Genomic DNA, 15,971 nt, shown 5'->3' with positions numbered 1-15,971 from the left:
CTTGCTATCTGTGGTCATTTCCTAAAACATGTTTAATATGAGCTAATTCTCTCAAGCAGATGGGAGGGAGGGACAGAGAGAGGCACAGAGTCACAAGAAAAAAAAAACCCTCCTCCAGTCCTTTCAAGATGAAAACCACCGATGCATATCTGGAGCAGGAATACAACATCATCCAGCTGCGAAACACTTCAGTCTGTGTTTTTTCCTCTACCCTCATTAATCCAGCTATTTTAGAGCTTTTAATATGTTTCCTTAGCTCAGCTGCGCCTCACGCTCACACAGTTACACACCTGGGTTTTGACCAGCGGCAACTCTGCAGCAGCTGGAGGTGGAGTACCTTGCTCAAGGGTACTTGATTGGGGTTTTAAAAAAAGATGGAAAGAGGAAATGGCACTTATGCTGGATTTTCAAACTGAGCTGTCACAGTATGTGCTTACAGACTCACATCCCTCACCCTGGAGAGATTCTATTTTTAACCAAAGTTGATAACAGAGTACTTAAAATGAACTGAATGCTGCACCTCACGCCCACAATGAATGAATGCGCCTCTCTGCTTTCTTCCCCACTGCTGCTGTGGTCCTGAGTTGAAGCATTGTGTATATGGTTATGAAAATGGTGCACAACAGCTACAAGAAAGAGAAACCTCAAGAGTATTATCACTTTTATGCAACAGGCCAGTGTGGCATAAATACTCTGCACAGGCAATAATGTATGAGCACAGGAACAATCGCCCACTTGCTCTGTGATTACCCTGCACATTTACAAAGATACTGGCCAATGTAAGTAAACAAATATGTAAATAATAGCACTCAGGCTGCAGCCACCGTGACCTGACAAAGGTTAAGTGGGTATACATAATGGATGCTAGGGGCCGTTTTAAACCCTCTTCTACACTGACTCAAACATCAAAACTGTGGGTTCCGTTTTTTATAATCAACACCTCTGACACTCTGGATCAAAACTCAACATTATAAATTTGTTAAAGACTTCCTCCAATGAAAACCAAGTGTTTCACCTTGTTAACATCCATGATGTTTTTTATATAATACAAGACACATCATAAGCAAAATACCCAGTCAACACCATGACTGAGTTTTTCCACCTTGAAATGCAGTGAACCAATGACACTCTTAAAATAGATTGAGCATTAGCATTAGCACAACCACTAACACTGTGTCAGCCACTGCCAGTTACAAGCTAACAAACAACATAATCAGTCTCATAAGATAAACTAGTCTCTGATTTTTGTGCACAATAAACTCCTCACTACTCAACACATTCCTGAGTCTGTGGCCGAGTCTCTCTGCTGTTTCCTCCTCTAACCATCCTGATTCTCTCTGCTCTTTCACCTGGAGAGCTGGAGCAAGCAGGTGGTGGGCGGGGCACAGGTTTCTCAATAGGGAAGTAGTAGATGTGCTTCCAGCTTCTAGCCTTTTTATGTGGGAAAACCATGTTAAACAACATAGAGCATTTTCTACATAGTTTAAAACTGTCTGGAGAGGAGCTTTAAGTTTGTTCTACATCCTTATTTTCTGTGACGCTGTAAAGAGACATACACCAACGCTGTGGAAATCCAACACCGGACTGTTGTTGAATGTCATCCTGTTTTCCATGTATCATGTATAATGACAATTTCTCCTGCGTGCTGCCTGATAAAACAGAAAGGTCATTGAAGTAATGTTAAAAAATGATCTGGCAAAAAAAAAAAAAAAAGAGTCTCTGCTCCTCTGTGCCTCTCAACATTACCCAGAAAGTCTTTGATAACTTTCAAAGAAAGTTTTTTTTTTTGTTGTTGACAGGTGAAGGCAAAAAAAAAAAAAAAATGAAAGGAGGCACCAGGATGAAACATTTGGAGGTCATGATTAGATATTAGTGCTGTGCTTTGATGAGCAGGAGTGAGGAGGGAATGAAGAACTTCATTTAATTATTCTTCTGAGATTTTTTTTTTTTTTCTAATCTGTGAAAGTAAAAGACAGAGAGGGAAGAATTAATATGACATGAAAGACGACAGAGATGCAGGGAAAAACTGACAGAAGACGCTGAAAAAGTGAGAGACTCAGTCAACCGTCCACTCAACCCAATGGTGTGTAATGTTGCCATGACAACGCTAACTTCCCCTAACGAGGCAGAGTAGTTGTCAATATTCCCTTCAGGCGGCGCTGGGACAGACTGGGACGAGCCTGCAGCTGCTGACAGATGCCAAGTTGTGCTGAGTCTCTCTCAAGTGCTGGTGCCCATAATGAGCGCTTCCATGAGTGAAGAGGTTTAAATTAAAGCAGGTTTGATTATCTTAAAAAACGCACTGGGAAATTTAAAGTACGCGACTAAACTTATGCTGACGAAATAACAGGGGACAGAGTTTTTAGGCATGAAAAGGCTCACTCCTCTAGTTTAGTTACTGTGTTTTTACTGCACTCCGATCTTTGTTGAGCTGCAGTTAGATTGCACATTAATTTTCCACCTCTCATTATTTGTGTAAATTTGAACCCTGGATTGATTTTTCTTTCTTTTCTTCCTTTCTACTAGAAGTTATTTAACTTCTTGTCTTTCTGTTGAGATTTTGTATGCAAACTTGCAGCCTCTGCAAATCTTTACCATCACAGCAAATCTCTCTTCTCTCTTTCACAAGATCTTGAAGTAGTCTCTGGAACCAGGCGGAAACCTCTGGGGCTAAAAAAAGAGGCCAACGCATACGTGTCAAAAAATGCAGTTCCTCAAATGGCCACCTGGGGCTGGCTCCGAAAGCAAGACAGTCCCTGTAGACTCTCTGACTTTACAGCAGAAATATAGATGATTACAGCCTGGTACAAAAGAACCTCTCTACAGGGAGGGTGTGTATGTAATTCAATACAACTCACTCATTCAAATTTTACCGTTTGTTTTTTCCCTGCTTCACTTTTCTGCTCCGACTTTCATCAAAGTCACAGAAAGACCTACGTCTCTAAAACTCCTTCACAAGTTCGATAGCAGAACCGATATCGATAGTGTACCATGCAGCTTCTTTCACACTCTGCTCTGCGTTACAGTCATGGAGAAGCCTTATCTTGACTCTTTGAATTTGTGATGCACCTACTTTTTTCCTGTCTTTCCCACTTAGATGTTTTTTTGCTACGATCATGGAAGATCTTGCTCCTTCACAGCTTGCGGCTCGATTTCTAAACCAATGAGGCTCATCTCCTGAGATCTGAGCCCAGCCTTGGCGTTATCTGCGCTGGTATCAGTCACAATCCTGACGACACTTTAATTATAACAACACTTTCAGACAGTGCATGAAAATGTGTCAGAAAGTTAAGTGCTCAACAACTGCAGAGTGTAGACATGACTGTGACAGTATCCTCAGGATCTCATGGAAACACATCAGCTCTCTGAGAGTCAGAGTGCTGCTGGATTGGATGAGCATCACGTGCTATAGCAGCTCTTTTGTTCCACTGAGATGACTATTCAGACATAATGAGTTTAACAAGGATGTCTGTTCCATCTCTTCATATTGTGCGATTACATCCTCATGAATATTCATTTCCTATGAGGACACGAGCTGAACGAGGTGACACTGGCTCCTCACTTTCATCTTCTCATTAAGCTATGGTGGTATCTGTTTCCCTTAACTATTAAATATTTCCTCTTTTCTGTCATAAATTAATCACACTCCTTTATTATTATTGTTTTGCTCCTCTTCTCAATTTTCTGTCCTGGTGTAGAATGACAGAGATCTTCTTCAGCAATATTAAATCTGTGCAAGGAGACACTTAATAAGTATGACTGTTATTAATGTAACTTGTTAGGGACGGTGGCCATTTCATCTGTAGAAATCCGACTGTAATTGCTCTATTAAAATTCTGTCGTTGGAACACATCAAGCAGTATTTTATTGTAATTACATTATAACCACAAAAAAAGTGTGGCACAGCAGATTTTTAATTTACTGTGATGTCTTTCCAATGGTTGAGAAATGATGATTGACAGTCCGACGGTACGGACCCATCATCTCAAAGTGCAATGCGGCAATGGATTAAAAGGTATTTCTTTTCTGACTGTCCCGAACATGAGGCGAATGTCATGTCATTCGATGTCATTCACATTTAAAAATCTTGGTTTTCATTTGATATTTGATTTGCTTTTTTCTTTGCTCCACCCTGTTGTCGAGGTTTATCAGGACCATCATGATCATCAGACTGAAGTGCACCAACACTGGTGACACACACCAGATGCATCATACAAACAGAACACGCAGTTAAAATACTGCTGTAGCTGGAATGTGCTGATCCGACGGGTGAATGTGTTAAAACTGCAACTTCTCTGGAGAGCTGACGTGTTGAAGCTGGGAAATTGGAAAGCGGCAGTTGAGACACCAGTAAAGCACTGATGCATGTGCACACATTACAAACTGTGGGTGCAGATGCTTTAATGCACATCTTACCCTCAAAATGTGTATTGGCCTTGCGTTCACAAGCCCATAATCCTGACACTGGTTGTGTTGTCACTACATGTTAGTTAAGTTGCAAGCAGGTTCCTTGTATTTGAGACCAAAAGTTGTTTTTGGGAAGGACTCAATTCCTTCTCTGGCTTTTTTTTATTCTCTTATAATTTGCTTCATTTGAAATAAAAACCGACTTATTTGCATCCAGCACAAAGTGACAATATTCCAATGAAATCTGAGATTATAAAAGTATAATAATTGTTTAGGTCTGAGTAGAATTTATGGTACCACACACACACACAAAATCAAAGCAGACAAATGCAGATGTCTGTGCATATTCACATATAACGAGCCGAGACACACAGGCAGGCTCACACACACATATACGCACTCACACACATACAACTACCACACAAACAACCTCCCTCCTGGCTGGATTACTGCTTGGTTTAAAATGCAAGCCGCTGATTTATGGTGTAATCTAGTTCAGGGAGGGAGGGCCGCTCATACTGAGAGGCAGAAAGACCAACGGCGACCTTTGGTGTCCTGCTCAGCTCGTCAGAAAACTCTGCGCTAAGAGAGAGAAGACAATGCTTCATTAGAATGAAAGGAGCAGGCAAATAACAAAAAGAGGACTGATTTAATTCACTACCTGGTCAGAATGACGATGGCGGTAATGGTGGTGTTGTTTTCTCTTTATACCAAGACTGAGTCTAATTATCCTGTTATCAACAGGAGATTCAAACTGAACCACTTGGAAACATAATGAATTTTACTGCAATCTTTCATTGTGAGATTTTCTGTGCACAGTTTATATGTTTAGCAAAAAGAGATTGTACAATGTGTGGTACAAACTTGTGAAAGCAAAGTGTTTATTTCTGTTCCAAACTGCCATGCTTGCCCACTGATCAAGAGAACATTTGAAATTACAGTGACCTCACTGCGGGTGTCAATGTCATGATGTGCAAAGTTAAAAGTCTTTCTAGGAATTCAGAAAACAGCTCCAAGCAACAATCGGGAAGAGAACTATTCATTAGGACGAGGCTCATCTGAAACACAGTTTACCTACAGTCTCTGTAGCTGCAGATGAAGGGCGATTTGATACAATTATGCAAATACCAGGTTGTATAATGACTGTCACTTTGTATCTCCAAACGTTATGCTGCTCAAATTCTTCTCAACTTAAACAGCTTAGTACTTCACACTGACACTGCAAGAAAAATCTTAAAGGTCCCACATTTTACACTTTTTCAGTGTTTTATTTGAAGTGATGATATTCATAAGAAGATATATTTATGGTTTTAAGAACCAAACACCATCACAAATCTGACTCTGCAGTAAATCTGGGGAGGCTGATAGACTGTTTGCACCTTTCCGACAGGAAACCTAAATGCATCATTAACGAGTTTTTGTGAACTCAACTGTATTACCACACAAAGATGACATAACTTAATTAAAGGTCCCATATTTTACACTTTTCCTGTATTTTATTTGAAGCTCTAGCAGCAACAGATCAGTGAGCCAATCAGAGGAGAGGCTCAGAGCCTCTGTTTCTGAATACAGGCTGTGTGCATTTCTCTGTGGGGTGAGGCTTTGATACTTTCACAATTAATAATATAATAATAATTAATAAATTAATAATAATAATTAATACAGAACCTAGACCTGCTTTATAATCACAAACACATGGACATCTACCTTTAGACTGTGTGGAGCTTTAAATGTATTGGTGGTTCTTAAGTGTGAAATACTGCTGTCAATCTTGTTGGCAGCCACTGGAAAATACTGTAACCTCCTCCCACTGCAGGTGTGTGTTAAGCTCTCTACATACTGACTTCATCTTCACCTGTCCTTCACTTGCCCTCACACAAGTGTGAGTCTTGTCTCTCCTTCTTGGCCTACATACTCCTGATCTGAGTCTTAGCCCAGTCTGTGTCTAGTCCTGAGCCTGATCTTATCTCTCTGTTTGAACCTACTCTCTTTGTCTGAGCTATTCTGAGCTGTTCCACCTACCTCCCATAAGTCCTGGTCTGTACCCTGCTACTCATTCTGATCACTTCTGGCCAATCACCTGCCTGCCTGCTGATTTTTGGGTATGTTTGCCCGGTCTGATGCTCTGCAGACTTTCCTTTTGTCTGCCTGGTGGGCCCCAGTGTTTGTATTTGGGTCCTCATTTCTGCTGCCAATACACTGATCTCTGAAACAGAGAACTGCAAACAGGACAAACTTTATGAATCTCAGACTACAAAAATCCTGCAGTCAGCACCTCACATCGTGCTCATTAAAACCAACCCGGCCTGTCTGTGATGTTTAAAAGAGGAGACAAGGGAGGAAAAGGATCTGATGTTGATCACTCCTGTTTTGCTCTTGACATTTGATGCAACACTTCCTCTGACACCAGAACTTAATTTCAGTAAACAGGACGAATCTGAGGCATCTTAATTAGCGGAGATGGGAATGCTCATCTCTACTGAGGAGCATGTTTGATATATTTAAAGTCATAAGTGGGTCAGCCAACAACCTGATGAGGTCTGCTGCTGAGAGTCTGTTGACAGGTGAGTATCTGCAGTCTGAGTGCAACAGCACTGTCCCCATTGTGGAACAATAACTGAAACTTGCGCACCAGTTTTTCACCAAGTTACTGTAGCCTTTAAAACCTGTGACCTGTCCCTGGGTCTCGGAATCTGAGCATCTGTGTCTGAGCACCTGACACAGTACAGTTCTGGTTGGCTTCAGATTTACTAGGTTCAATCAATCACTGCGTTTGATAGAGAGATTGGCAGTAACAACTCTCCACAGAGCGTGATAAGACCTGCAGGCCACAAAGACTTACACAGGCTTATGGAAAAAATGGGGGGGAATTATATTAATAAAAGCATTTTCTTTTCATTCAGTCATTCTCTGGTGCCTCTTTTCTTTGGTTTCAAAGTTTTTCTTTCCCTATTTAAAGAGGAAATAGAAAGGTTTTTGCTTTAAATTATCCTAATGAAGTAAATGTTGTTGTCACAATGTCATGGCTGTAGAATCATGATACAATTGGCATTTAGATTGGTTCCCTATAAGCCTCATTTTCACTGTGCGGTTCTGTCTGCCACCTTCTTACTGTCCTTAAATTTCATGTTCTTTAAACCTCCCTTTAAATGTCCCCGCAAAGATACATTAGTCTCCATTGGTATTCATATATTTTCCACTATAACTAAAATAAAAGAAACACTAAAACATTTAAAGGTCACATATTTTACACTCAAGGTTTAATGCTTTGCCTTAAATAAGTTTCTTGGTTAAGTTAAGTTAATTGGTTCCTACCAGGCTCCCTGGAACAGCATAATGTCCAGAAGTCAGTGTCTGTGTGAGCAGAAGTTATCCACAGGTATGATGACAGTCCAGGATGAGGCAGAAACACCAGGCTGCAAAAGAGTTAGCATGTTGTATGTTTTATTATTAATCAGTTTCACATCATTAAAAACCTTAAATGATCATCTTCAAGATACACTGTCTATATTTCACCTTTTTTTATGCCAAATCACCAGGATCACTTGTATCTGGATCTTAATCCTTTTTACAGTGCAGCAGTGCGCGCGCGCGCGCGCGCGCACACACACACACACACACACACACACACACACACACACACACACACACCTGTTTACTGCAGCTCCAATACACAGAAACGACTTCAGGCGCCGAACACAGCTACAGCAGCAGCACAGTTACACTGGCTCTCTACAAACGTATATTTTTACAACCAGAAAACATGAATGATTCTGCTTTAACTCATGTTCAAGGTGAAAAATCACAGTTTAACTGCTCAACGGCTACCTTTGAGAAGCTAACTCAACTGTACCAGCGTTAATTGAGAGGAAACCCCGGTGAACTTCTCTCCCGACGGTAACTCCACAGTGCAGCAGCCTCTCTCCATGAGAACACCCCCAGCTCCACTCAGCTTCCGTGTTTAGAGATTCTGCTAGACACTTCCTTCCTGTCTGACTCTTCGTTTAACACCTGACACGGGTTTTCCGCTCTCACACCTGTCGCAGGTGCGCGCTCTGCCATGAGGAGAAGGTGCGAGGTTTCACCGCCATCTTTCCCATGAGACGTTCAGCGAACCTCTGTAATTTGGGTTTACAGAAAATAACTCGGGTTACACTATAACGTCCCTTTAACTAACGATGATGCGTTCAAGGTCAGCAGTGAAGATATTGATAATGGCTCCAGTTTATCCCTTGTGAGTCCATATCTCAGCTTTGACTGATTTCACCATCAACTTCTTCCAACTTCAGTGTGTTCAAGTGCTTTAAATCTGAATGTGTCAGAGTGTTGAAAGAACACTTTGAAAGCAATTTCAAGCGGTTGTGTTCCTTTTTGGCCTTAAATGGCCTTTAAGGTCCTGTGAATGTGCTTATCCATCTACAAAAGCTTTGGATTCATCATCAAAGGGCAGTGGGATAGAATAAATTCAAAATTACCTGCTCATTCATTAATTCAGATTTCACGTCAGGTATTTATCATTTGCAAGATAATAAATAACATTTTAGCAGTAACTAATCTAGGTCACTCTACACTAATTACAAATTAAATGTTAGCAAACAAAAAAATTGACTTGCAATGTGTGAATTTGCATCATTAATAAAAAGTTTCTCACCATCAACCAAACACTTAGTTTCACCCACCATGTTTCTGCATATCTGACATTAACAACTCAGCGACTCATGGACCAAAATTTTATGCTGACTTTCCAATTTAAGTGGGCGTTCATGTGAATTTTTCCCAGTCAGAAACTCTTTTTCCAATTATTCCGAAACCACACGAATGCAGGTTCTTCATTTTCTTCACCTTGTTTTTAGTCTAGGAGATGATGCTTTTAAGATGATCATATCTAATGTCTGAGGCAGTGCCACTTGATTTATTCATGGTATTTAAGGTCCCGTGAATGTGCTTATCCATTTACAAAAGCCTTGGATTCATCATCACAGGCAGTGGGATAGAATAAATTCAAAAACACCTGCTCATTCATTAATTCAGATTTCACATCAGGTATTTATCATTTGCAAGCACCCTTACAACCCTGATAAATGTGACTTAGAAAGAAACTGCAGGGTGGTATTTTATGAAAATGACTAGGTTGTGTAAACCAGCCTCCCTACAAGTAAAGCTCACACTCCTGTCACTCCTGAAAAATCTCCTCCATCATCTTTGTATACAGTGAAGAAAAAGACCACATATCTACACGGAGCTCCAAACCATCCACTGCCTCTCCTCTCCTCCGATCACCATCGCTGCTGACTCCCATCCTCATCTCCACATTATACACATTGACTGTGGAGCACGTGGCAGCCTGATGGATGGGCCCGCTTCAAACAGAGCAATGAAACAATTATTCCTGCGCTCCATCTCTGTCAGGACTCTGTTCAAAGAGTTCACTGTTCAAAAAGAAAAGCGCCCATAACTCAAACCAGTGATCATTTGAATAACAGCTGTGCATATGTGGCTCTGTGGGTGTGTGTGTGTGTGTGTTCTCAACTTTTGGGAACATTCAACTATGCAGACAAAAAAAGAATATTTACTTTAGAGAGATGAGATGTTCAGAGGCTATAAATACACGAGGAAACAAAAGAAATGCACAAGAGCTCCACTGACACATGTTTGGCTAACCTGAGCCTGTCTGTAGACATGTGCAACACAGCTGATTGGCTCAAGGACTCATGCACTGCTCTACACATCTTCTTGACTCGGATGTTTGTTTGGATTGATAGAAAACAAGTCATCCTGCTGCAGCACTGTGAGCTGAGACGATAAGACTGACAGAATCACAGCAGATCAAAATGTTATAAGTATCCGAATGAAGAGAAGATTACACAGACTGAGAGAAGCTTCTCAGAAATTGATTAGGATAGTTACTGGCTCACTACACTCAGTGTTTCCTGGCTGCAAGATGCATATTATGAAAAACAGTACAACTGTTTTTATCTTATTCAAAATTACCTGAAATTGTAATTCTAAAGGTCCCATATTTTACACTTTTCTGGTGTTTTATTTGAAGTGTTGATATCAATAAGGAAATATGTTTGTGGTTTTAAGAACCAAAAACCATTGCAGTGTAGTTTTACATCTCCTCTCTCAGGCTTCTCTCTGCAAGTAATTTTATGCAACAAAAAAGGAAGCAACTTATATGAAAGTAAGAAGGGTAGATCACAGAAGCAAGTGACCTTATTTGATCCCTGGATGTGGCTAAAAAAAAAAGTCGTTGTAGTTTTGTTAAGTGGGGTGAGCTGATTCCAGTCAGAAAGTCACTCCACTGATTCAACCGTGCTGAGGCACATCCAGGATCTGCTGATGTCATCACTTTGGCAGAAACTGGGTCTGGTGCCACTTCCTTTCATAGGCGATTGTTCCAAAAAGCAAAGAGCAGCATTTTATTCAAACAATGTCACTGTACACTCGTATACACTTCCACCCCCCACCCCCCCGCATAATTAACTCTGAGGCACTTGCCTGTTACCGTGGAAGTGCTATGTGTTAATTATGAATTACTGTCAGGTATTGTGGTCAGCGCTGCATCGTTACTACAGAATTAATGAAGCTACTTAAAACCAAAGGTAATTAGTGCGAGGGAGGCTGCATGTGAGAGAGGGAAATAAACAGCACGACTCAGAGGCGACGTGTGACCTTATTCCACACTCCTGGACTGCAGAAGCACAAACATTTGTTGTTGTTAACCCAAATGAGCAAAAACTGCAGTTGGAGGTAACTGTGGCTGCTAATCTGCGGCCGCTTGATTTGGAGAAAAGCATTTGGATTTATTTATTTCCAACTGGCTGGAGAGTGCATCACTCTCCAATAACTGCACTGTGATGCTGTGATGTTATTATCAGTGTTACAAGGCTACAATTTCTGGTACTTGTTGGAGTAGTTAAAGGTCCCATGTTGTTTAAAGTCAGATGTTTATTTGTGGTTTTAAGTAGCAAAAACCATCTTAATGTAGTTTTACATCTGCTCTCTCAGGTGTAAGTTGTCTTAAGTTTCAGTGCATTGAGCTCTCAGGGCCACCGTACAAAGAGGTCAACACAATTGACATCATGACAAAGAAGGTGGAAGAACAATGTGCAGAGGAGACAGATTTAATACTCCAGCCATCTTATCTCCTCTTTCATTTCCTGGTAGTCCATCATGCATTCCTCTTGCATCTATCCAGAGTTTATTACAAAAGAACTGATCTGTGTGCTCTAAATTTAAACTCTGGTGTCACATGGTTAATGATTGTCAGGGGAAATGAGGTTTCTGCAGCAGCAGGAGACGAGTCAGAGGAAAAGAGTGCAAACACAAAACTAAGACATAAACAACCTATTTACCACAAATATCACGCTGCCTGTACTGTCAGTCATATCTCAACACGCAGACATCACACACACCTTGTTACAATTAAAATAATTCAGTATTTTTGTTATTACGACTCAGTTTTCAGTGCAACAGGAATCCCAGGAATTTGAGGTACTGTAATCAGTGTTGGGAGAGAAAGTTAAGAAGTTTCTTATTATTATGAGTTATGATGCAATAACACTATAACTCAAATAGAAGTTTTTCTCGTTGTTGCAAATACTGCCGTGCAACAACTGAGGCAGGATAAATTGCACGAGGAGCTGCAGCTGCACTCAGGTAGGACGGTGACACGCAGCAGATCCCCTGCAATGGATTCAACTTAAAGGTTAAAAAAATTAAACACTGTGAAACAGTGATGAAACAAAGAGTTAGGAGACAGGGCTGTTTGAATTGAACTCTGTGTACCTCCTAGGAAAATGCTGCATGGTGATTTCTCAGCTCTAATCCGGTTAGCAGCCGGAGCCCACTTTCATTATAGGGACATTATCACCCTCTTCACACATATGGCAAAAAAAAAAAAAAATGTGCAAGAAAAAAATAAAATTCTATTCATCAGCCTGCTATCGCACACAACCGCCTCTTTTCACCTCAACCTTGTCAAGTTTTGTGAAGGCGACGTGCGGTCTGAAGCAGCAGTTATTGTAATTTACTATACAATATACATATATTTAGAAGGTGAATAAAGTGCTGAAAGAGACGCGGAGAAAAACTCCATGCTGTTTTCAACTCATGCTGGAGGCTGAAGATTTGTTTGAAATGTACCATTTTCTCCCTCAACTTTTATGTGCTTTAACATGAGTGTAAGGTACGAGTGCCCCTTTTGTCCTTTGAGCCTCATCATCAGATTCACCATCAGGTCTTCACACACTTCAACACCCTCCCTTCCTCTCATTCAGGCTTTTGTATGAATCAGGCACTTACGTATGTTTCATTGCTGACGTGGTAAAGATGAAAAGCAGCTAAACGGCATGGACAGGATGATGATCGGGGGGCTGATGTGGGGGTACGAGGTCATAAACAAAATGATTTGCTATTTTAGAACAAAATTAGTTGAACTTTGTACTCCAGCATATTGGATTTAAAATAAAAGCAGTGACGAGCTTTGTAAAAGTGCTGACTCCCAGGTTTAAAGTAAGCATGTACACACCCATATTGGGTAAATGATGAAGGACTTGCAGCTCTTTTTATACATCCAGCGGTGCCCCATTTTAAGGACAATACAGCAGGACAGTGATCCTAAGGAAGGCAGGGAGCTTTTCTGGTGTAGTCAGTCACTGACCTCAATACCAATGATCATCATTGCTTAAAGGTACAAAGGTATAAAATGAGATTTACATATATTTTTGATTTCTAAGCAGGTCTAGGTTCTATATTAATACTGTAAAAGTACCAATGTGCTGGGCCCACAGAGAAATGCTAATATCTACTGTTTAATTTATGTGACATCATTAGCTGGAGGTGATGCAGGTGAAACATCATCATAACACTAAAAGCAACTTAATTATTATCTGTAAAACTACTAATACCACAATGAAATCACCGCATGTTACAAACTAAATTCCATACAAATATGCCACATGCCATAGTTTTTACTTTCTTTTGAAATTTGTTGTGGTTATTCAAGCACACTAAAGCAAGACTGCGAGGCAGTGACTGTGGCCACAGGATAATGGATATCCCCACATTCTGTTGAGTCAGTTTCTTTAAAGACGTCAACAAAAGACCTGAGGGAGCAAGTGGAATAGGAGCAAGAATAGAAACCAGGGGCAGAAACAAAAAAAAGCTGGTGAAGCATGGTGTATTTACTCCTTATTTTAAAAGCATTTAAATATTCTTCTGTAAGATGCTAAAACGTAGTGTAGCATGAAGCCAGTGACTCTGTAGTGTTAGTTTCTCAATAAAGTGAGAGTTCGGGTTGTTTGAGGTGGGGTTGTGTACGCTTGTGCGTAGGAATATGGTAGTTCAATGGTGGAAAATATGTAGTTTCCAGTGAAAGGGCTGTTTGACGGCAAGATAAAGCTGTGAAAATATTCTTTTAAAATGGCTAAAACACGTTTTTGTGAATGGCCCCATCCACGGCAGCACATCGCTCAGCTTCTGTGCAGGGGCTCCCAGCTGCTTCTCTGAATATACTGCAGGAAACACACTGACTATAAATAAATACCTCACACAGACCAACATCAGAGAACCACGACTATCTCTTTAATATCTTTCAAAAGTTTGCTTTAGCAAACATTAGCAATCATATGCTACATCTGTAGCAGAAACTCACATGAATCTCTCCTGTGGAACCAGCTCCCGGCCTGGGTGTGGGAGGCAGACAGCCTCTATATATTTCAGCTTAGGCCTAAAACTTTATTGTTCATTATTATTACTATTATCATCATCATCATCATCATCATTATTCCTTCCTACTAAAAGGGAGTTTTTCCTCCCCCTGTTGCCATGTGTTGCTCACTGTGGGAGCTGATGGGTTTCTCTCTGTAATAAAGTAAGATCTTGACCATACCTTGTAATTTGCCATGTTAGGTGTTATGATTTAGCGCAATACAATAAATTGAACTGAATTGAACTGAATTGAATTTCAAATTCAAACAGGGAAATAGAAGTTCCATGTGACTTTCATTAGCATTGAGGGCAGAGCTGGTGCTGAAGTAAATAACTTCACCTTGCAAAGAAAACCTTGGCACACTCACTTTAATTATAAAATAAATACCATCCTCCCTGTCTGCTGCTAAATGACAGAAACGAAGGCGCAGTTTCATCCAACCAGCTGCACCACTGCTAAAAACCCTCCACCTTCACTGTCCAAATGTTGCATCGAGTCGCTGAAATGCAAGATGGGATGTCAAACTTCAACATAATAGCTTTGCTGCCGTAATGTATTGCAGAGCCATCTGATCATCGGTAACTTATGTACATTGGAAAGTAAAAATAGCTGCTAAGTGGTGCAATTTATTCAGCCTAGTCACATTCAATTCACTGCTTCTCACATTTTGCTGTTCTTGTCATACTCTTAATGTTGGTAATTGCCTCTGCAATGAGAGTGCAAATTTGTAAGTTAAAGAGGCAAGAGACACCTGGCTCCTCACCTCCAAAGAGAAAATCTTTCAGATGAAGATATTATATCTCAATCAATGTACATCCCTTTAAATCTCTGTTTACTTCAAAGGGGATATTACAGATGAGACAGATAGTCAGTCTATCGTCGTTAAGACAAACTGTCAGCAGCACTCAAAGAAAAAGAGTTTTCTCAGAAGACAAGACAAAAAAAGTTACAGGTGACTTTCAAGGATGAAAGTGCCTGGATGAAATTGAAGAGCTGAAAAGCTACATGATCTCTCTCTCTCACACACACACACACACACACACACACACACACACACACACACACACACACACACACACACACACACACACACACACACACACAGATCCATAAAATAAATGCCAACTGTTTATTAGAAAAGAAAAAAACAAAAACAAAAACCCAATATAATGTGGAAGCCTGTGAGATATGAACTTGCTTTCTTCTGTAGGTTTATTGCTGATTAAATAATTGATGAAAATCTGTCATGTATGGTGGCCTAGACGGGTCAACATAATGCAAAAGCCACAACACAAATGCAAATTAAGCCACACTGGAAGTGAGCAGTGCTCCATCTATACTATTAGTAACATCACAGTTATCTAGCAACAACATTTCACTGAATTTGTGTTCATGCGGTTGCTTTTGCATATTTGTTGTGGCTTTTGTATTTGTATTGTGGTTTTTGCATTTGTTTTGTGGCTTTTGTACTGTGTAGACCTGTCTGGCCCCTGTCTGTAGTTCTGATGGAGTAGATGAGACTTCAGAAAAGAAATTTCACTGAAGGACAGCTTGGTGTGTTATACATTTTAAAAGCATGTGGTGGAATTAAAGAGAGGGAGAAGTGGAACCTTATTTATTCAAAGCACCATATAAGCTGAGGACTTGAAACTGGTAACTTTCCTCTAAAACCCCTCAGTTCATCCACCTTATGAAGATATTTCTGTATATTTTATTTTTATACTCAGTGGTATTTATCAATGCAGACCAAATGTCTTTCTGTAAAGTGGTGACAGTGTATTCTGTGGCTTATTAAAAGCAACTAGCATATATTAATACATGTACTATGAAAGAAATATTTGCTGTTGTT

At 40.3% G+C, this 15,971-nt stretch overlaps 1 protein-coding gene across 11 annotated transcripts in view; it reads right to left on the bottom strand.

Moving 5' to 3' along the window:
- sgcd (sarcoglycan, delta (dystrophin-associated glycoprotein)) overlaps nucleotides 1–15,971 on the bottom strand; it is a 305,616-nt gene that overhangs the window by 221,259 nt on the left and 68,386 nt on the right. The window contains exons 1-4 of one of the 11 annotated variants that reach the window (XM_071506496.1): nucleotides 8,236–8,535; nucleotides 8,059–8,139; nucleotides 7,723–7,823; nucleotides 6,430–6,626 (exon numbers count right to left, since the gene is read on the bottom strand). The exons of 1 other annotated variant lie outside the window; for it this stretch is intronic. The gene's annotated coding sequence lies outside the window, so the exon portion shown is untranslated. Of the gene's footprint in view, nucleotides 1–6,429; nucleotides 6,627–7,722; nucleotides 7,824–7,923; nucleotides 7,972–8,058; nucleotides 8,140–8,235; nucleotides 8,536–15,971 lie in introns of those variants that run through there. 9 more of the 11 variants (XM_071506494.1, XM_071506500.1, XM_071506498.1 and 6 more) reach the window with 9 other exon arrangements.

Source organism: Trachinotus anak, unplaced genomic scaffold (assembly GCF_046630095.1).
Source record: "Trachinotus anak isolate AG129_WGS33_773 ecotype Australia unplaced genomic scaffold, CSIRO_AGI_Tana_v1 ptg000020l, whole genome shotgun sequence".
NCBI classification, from domain to species: Eukaryota; Metazoa; Chordata; class Actinopteri; order Carangiformes; family Carangidae; genus Trachinotus; species Trachinotus anak.
Note: the sequence above shows the minus strand (reverse complement) of the source record. Positions and strands in the feature narration are given on the sequence as shown.